The sequence below is a fragment of the Mirounga angustirostris genome, unplaced genomic scaffold (assembly GCF_029215605.1).
Source record: "Mirounga angustirostris isolate CCGP_5_RB_7025 unplaced genomic scaffold, mMirAng1.0.hap1 SCAF_10, whole genome shotgun sequence".
NCBI classification, from domain to species: Eukaryota; Metazoa; Chordata; class Mammalia; order Carnivora; family Phocidae; genus Mirounga; species Mirounga angustirostris.
Window position 1 is genome coordinate 126,701,134 of NW_026991718.1, and position 6,229 is coordinate 126,707,362.

General features: G+C 46.4%; 1 long non-coding RNA gene across 39 annotated transcripts in view; it reads left to right on the plus strand.

Annotated features, from left to right (window-relative positions):
* The window catches only part of LOC123851878 (uncharacterized), a 128,879-nt gene that overhangs the window by 49,278 nt on the left and 73,372 nt on the right, over positions 1-6,229 (plus strand). The window lies entirely within an intron of this gene.

Below are 6,229 nucleotides of genomic sequence, written 5' to 3' on the forward strand. Positions count from 1 at the left end.
GAGACAAGGATAGATGGTAGGGACTCCCAGGCTGAGCAGCTCCAGGCTGAACCCAGACGCTGCCTTGGATAAGCAGATGCCTATAGATTTAGGCTGGGACCACTCTTATTACGTGGGAGGCTCCTGGATGCAAGGATTGTGTTGCTGCCTGGCTTAACCACCCCCCAGTGGCTGCCCACTGCTCAAAGTAACCATGCTTGACAAGGTGCTGTGTAATGGGTGACCTCTTCCACCTCCTTCCTACCTCTCCCTCTTCTCGTATATCCCTCTCCAGCCAAACCTCCTGAGAGTATTCCTGCTTCAGGGCCTTTGCACTATCTGTGCTCTCTGCCTAAAACGCTGTTTTCCCAGCTCTTGTGTGGTTGGCTCTTTCCTTTCAATCAGATCTTGTCTTAAAATCACCACCTCTGGGAGGCCTTCCCTGACTGACCATCCCTCTGGAGTAACTGTCTATGCCTTGGTGCCAGGTGAGACCCAGGCTCCCCAGACCCAAGAGGGGCTGAGCTGACCTTCTCTCCTGCTTAGCATGTCCTTGGAAATTAGGTTGGTTTAAGAAAATAAAGCAATGTGATATTTCAATGAGAAACTATTAGGAGTAGCTGTCTCTGGAAAGGGAAACTGGGTGGTGACCAGATGGGGTGAGAGAGAGATTTTCCTTGGATATCCTTTCATACCTTTCCAGTTGACACCATGTGAGATTATTACCTAGTAAATAAGTAATCATTAAACGAACAAAAAGAAGGGCATGTATTATTTTCACATCTCTCTGTGGATTAAGCTTTATATAGTATATTCATTTTCTTTATTCACCTCAACAACCTGGGGAGTGGTTATTGCACCCCTGCTTGACACTTCAGAAAACCGAGCCCTCGAGGGGGGCAGGGCCTTGCCTGGGGTCACGTGGTGAATTAGGGCCAGAACTGAGACCCCAGCCCAGGCTTCCTGACCTTTGGCTCGGGCAGTCTCTGCCCCACCAGGGGTCTTTTCCTTCCCCAGTGGAAGCCACGTTGAGGTGTGGATTGGGGGGTGTCAATACTATAGAGTGGTTATACATCGATGCCTGTCATGGGATCTGGGTTCAAATCCAGGGTCTGCCACTTGCCTGTTGTGTGACCTTGGGTAAATCCACTAAACCTCTGGGGCCTCCGTTCTGCAGTGGCCAGCCTGCAAGATGGCCTCCAATGATTCTCATGTCCTCGTATTCGCTCCTTCGGGTCATCCCCTTGCACAGTGAATAGGGCTGACCTGTGTGGCCTAGAGGATATTGCAAAAGTGCAGTGTGCGTGACCTCCAAGTCTGGATAATAAAAACACATTGTGATGGTGGAGTATTATTCAGCCTTAAAAAGGAAGGGAATTCTGACATAGGCGAAAACATGGATGAACCTTGGGGACATGATGGTGAGTGAAATCAGTCAGCCACACAAAAAACCCAAATGCTGTATGATTCTACTTATGGGAGGTACCTAGAGGAGTCAAACTCATAGAGACAGAAAGTACAATGGTGGTTGTCAGGGGCTGGAGGAGGGAGAGTGGGGAGTTATTATCTAATGGGTTTAGCGTTTTAGTTTTGCAAGATGAAAAAGTTCCAGGGATGGATGGTGGTGATGGTTGCACAACAGTTTGAGTATAATTAATGCCACTGAACTGTGCACTTAAAAATGGCTGGGAGGGCGCCCGGCTGGCTCAGTTGGAGGAGCATGCGGCTCTTGATTTCAGGGGCATGAGTTCGAGCCCCATGTTGGGTGTAGAGATCAATTAAAAATAAAATCTTTAAAAAAATGGCTAGGGATGGTAAAATTCATGTGATGTGTATTTTGTCACAATAAAACAATGGGGGGGGCACATTGTAGTTCTGTTTTTCTGTTGGATTGTTCACTCTGGGGAAGCCCTCAGTGGTATGTGAGGACATTCAAGGAACCCTATGGACAAATTCAGGTGGTGGAGAACTGAGGCTTCCTGCCAACAGCTATGCATCAACCTGCCGACTTATGTGAGGGCGCCATCTTGGAAGTCAGCCCTCCGGCCCGGTCATGCCTTCAGATGAAGGTCGTCCGGCCGACATCTTCAGTGCAACCTCATCAGAGAGTCCATTCCAGAGCCATGCAGCTAAGCCACTCCCAAATTCCTGAGCCACAGAAACTGTGTGAGATAATAAATATTTATTGTTGTTTTGAGACACTAAGCATTGGGATAATTTGTTACTTAGCAATAGATAACTGACATATTTCCTCATCTGTAAAATAAAGATGATGATCATTTCACGGGGTTGTTGGTGATGATAATTTTATGATGATACCCATGATGATAATTTCATAGGTTGTATTTCATAGGGTTGTTGTTGAGAATTAATTAGCAAATCACATAAAGGGCTTGGAACAGGGCCTGCCATGCAGTAAATGCTCGGTAAATGTTAACTAGCATGATTTCATGTTCTCTGTGATTTCTGGCATTGGTAGGAGCTCAGCTAGACAACAGATCTCCATTAAGCAATGGATGTAGGCTGCAGGTTGCAGTGGCAGTAAAAATTATAGTGACAGTGAGGGCTACCATTATTGAGTGCTCACTGTATGCCAAGCTTTGGGCTAAGCAATTTACGTCTTTTCCTCCAGGCCCTCCAGCAGCCTCTTGAAGTGGAGGCTATTATTTTCCTGTCTTACAGACTAGAAAACCAAGGTCCAGAGAGGGAAAAGGACTGGCCCTAGGTCACACAGCAAAGCAGTGCTGTAGCCAGAACTTGAACTTAGGTGCTTCAGACCCCAAGTGTTCTCTTCGGCACCACTAGACTGAGCTGCAGTTTGACGAACCCCCTCAAAGCCCATCTTTCCTCTCCAGCCAGTTCCTGCTTATTAACACAGGGGGGAAATTGCCAACACATCTGACAAGTGGGTCCTTTGTTCCTGCATCTCCCTTCTGCAAGTGTCAGACTCCCTTCCGCTCGGGAGACCAGAGAGTAGGTTCCCTTAGAAATTTTGCTTTTTCTGATTGCAGTGTCGTCTCCCAAACTTATGCCCAGATCCAGGATTGGGAGTAAGAACACACACATCCAGGAGAAGCACAAAATGACCTGCCCAGCCTTCATCCCCTGTAGTGTCTCCTCTCGGGCAGTTTATTTAGCCCTGAACCTTTGCAGCCTGGCACCCTCAGACACGCCTCCAGCTGGCTCCTCACAAAAGCTCTCCTAATATTTGCTTTGGGGACATGTGGCCATCAGGAGGGACATGTCCCCAGACGGGCAATGAGCTCAGGACACGGGCATCGCCACACCTGTTCCTCTCCCCGAGGAGGGGGGAAACAGTTGGGCAACTCCTGACAACACAGCCTTTTTGGAGCCTGTGTGTGTACTTGTGTGTGGGCAGGAGGGCAGATGGGGCCTGGAGGGAGGGACAAGGATGTTTGCACTTGCAGTGTGGCAGTGGCTGTGATGGGCCTGCTTTCTCCCATGTCCTTGCTTCTCGGCTATTTCTGAATTGCAGGAAGAAGTACATTTTGCTTCATGACCTGTAACACATACAATTGAAATGGAAATTGCATGAATCTGTACTCACATTATGAGCAATGCATTCTATTCCATTCTATTCTTTTTTTTTTAATTTTTTTTTTTTTAGATTTTATTTATTTGAGAGAGACAGAGATAGTGAGATAGAGAGCACAAGTGGGGAGGAGAGGGAGAAGCAGGCTCCCCACAGAGCAGGGAGCCCGATGTGGGACTCGATCCCAGGACCCTGGGATCATGACCTGAGCCGAAGGCAGACGCTTAACCGACTAAGCCACCCAGGCGCCCTCTATTCTATTCTATTCTATATTTCTATTTCTATTCCAGCCAAATTGTTCTTTCATTTAAAAAGTACTAGTCATGACCCGTGAAATAAATTGAGAAGTTCCGTAATGCAGGTTTGTAATCTGGGTCTGTAAACTTGCATGAGACAGAACTCCCTCTCTTTATTTTCACTGACCTCCAGCTGACCTGTAACACTTCCTTCAGTTGTGCACACAGGCAACAAATCATTGTAGTATTCGCAGTACTTGTCATGAATACTAGTCATAGATTATTTTGTATTCTATTATAGTTGTTGCAGATACCTTAAAACAGCATTTAATGCTCTTCCGTCCCTCAACGTTTTGGTCATTACTAGACCCATTGTGAGCTCTTATTGTTTGTTAATAAAGAAGCACATGTATTACATCACATAGTTAAAATATTTTGATAATTGCATTTCAATAGAATAGGTTTCTTTTGTAAACCTATGTATCTTATTTCATGCACTTAAAATTATTTTTCAGAGAAGGTGTCCATGGGGTGCATCGACTGCCTGGGGGCCCAGGGCACACCAATTTTAAGAACTCCTGCACAAGTGGGTCCCAGCTCACAGTTTATGAAATGCTGTAAACTTCAGGGGAGCAGTGCCCTAGGGTCTCTAACCCTTGTGTGCCCCATGATCCAGCACTGAAACCACACCAGTGGTCAACGTTTATTTACCATTTACCTGTGCCTGCCTCTATACAAGGTGCTTTATATGGATCATTTGGTTTAATCTTTATGCCAGCCTTGTGAATTGGGTGCTATTTTTTTGCCCCATCTCTCTCTCTCTTTACCCAATTTCATTTTTCTTCTTCGCACCAGTGTGTCAGACGTTTTAATCTGTTAATTGGCAGCCTTCCTCTGGAGGACGTGTTACTCTTTTCACATTTCTTGTAATACAGGTCAACTGGCAACAAATTCCTTCAATTTTTGTCTGAGAAAGTCATTATTTCTCTGGCACTTTTGTGTGGTAATTTTGCAGGGTATAGAATTCTAGGTTTGTGGGGTTTTTTCCGCCCCCCCTCAATACTTGCAATCTTTCATTCCACTCTCTTCCTGCTTGCATGGTTTCTGAGAAGTCAGATGTAATTCTTATCTTTGGTCCTTTATAGGTGAGGTGTTTTTTCCTCTGGATTCTTTCAGGATTTTTTTCTTATCTTTGATTTTTCTCTAGTTTGAAAATGTCATGCCTGGTGGAGTTATTTTGGGGAAATTTATGTTTCTTGGTGCTTCTTGGATCTGTGATTTGGTCTGACATTACATTTTGGAAATTCTCAGTCATTATCATTTCAAATATTTCTTCTGTTCCTTTCTTTCTTCTCTTTCTGGTAGTCCCCTTATGCAGATGTCACACCTTTTATAGTTGTCCCACAGTCCTTGGATCTTCTGTTTCTTTCAGTCTTTGTTCTCTTTGCTTTTAAGTTTTTGAATTTATGCTCTACTGGAGGGAGGAATTTATGATCTATTGGAGGGAGGTAAACAATAAAATATAGTGTGTCAGAGATGGTGTGATGGAGAACAATAAGTGGGAGGGGACAGATTGTGAGAGGTATGTGTGTGTGGGCAGGGGAAGTTGCCATTATAACCAGGATTATCAGATAAACGGGATGCTGAGAAGATGACACCTGAAGGTGGTGAGGGAATGAGCCATGTAGCTAGCCTGGAAAAGATGTTCCAGGCATAGGGGACAGCCAGTGCAAAGGCCCTGGGATGGAAGTGTGCTTGGTGTATTGGAAAATAGAATGGTGGCCAGCGTGTCTGAAGGGGAGTGAGGGAAGGGGAGAGTAATAAGACAGGAGATCCAAGAAGATTGAGGGGTCAGGGAAGGGGGCTGGAAAGGGGCAGAATCATCAGGTGAGTCCACTTTGGGCATGTTTGAGGAACAGTGAGGAGGCCAGCGACAATGGAGCCAAACATCCTCAGGGGAGAGCGGGGCGGGCGGGGGGTGGGGTGGGGTGGGGTGGGGAGTGAAATCAAAGAGACAGGTGGGGCCAGGGGGTGTATGGCCTTGCAGACAGCACCAAGGACTTTGGATTTTATTTAAAATGTGCTGAGAAGCCTCTGGAACGTTTTGACAGCGAAGTGACATGATCAGACTGACAGTTTGACCGGGTCCCTCCGGCCACTGCACTGAGAAGAGCTTGAACGCGATCGAGGGTGGAAGCGGGGAGCGTGGTCTGGAGGCCGGTGCAATCATGAGGCGGTAACAACGATGCCGTGGCCCTGAGCTGCGGAGGCTCAGGGGCGAGCAGCACAGACTCCAGATCTATTTTGGAGGCAGAGCCACAGGCACCGCTGACAGGCCATTCATTTCAGCACTGTTTGTTATCACAAAAGTTTGGAAGCAACCTTAATGCTCAGCTGTAGGAGACTAGCAATTACTGTATACAATAGGACAGAACACAGGCTCCTGAGAGAACGAGGAAGC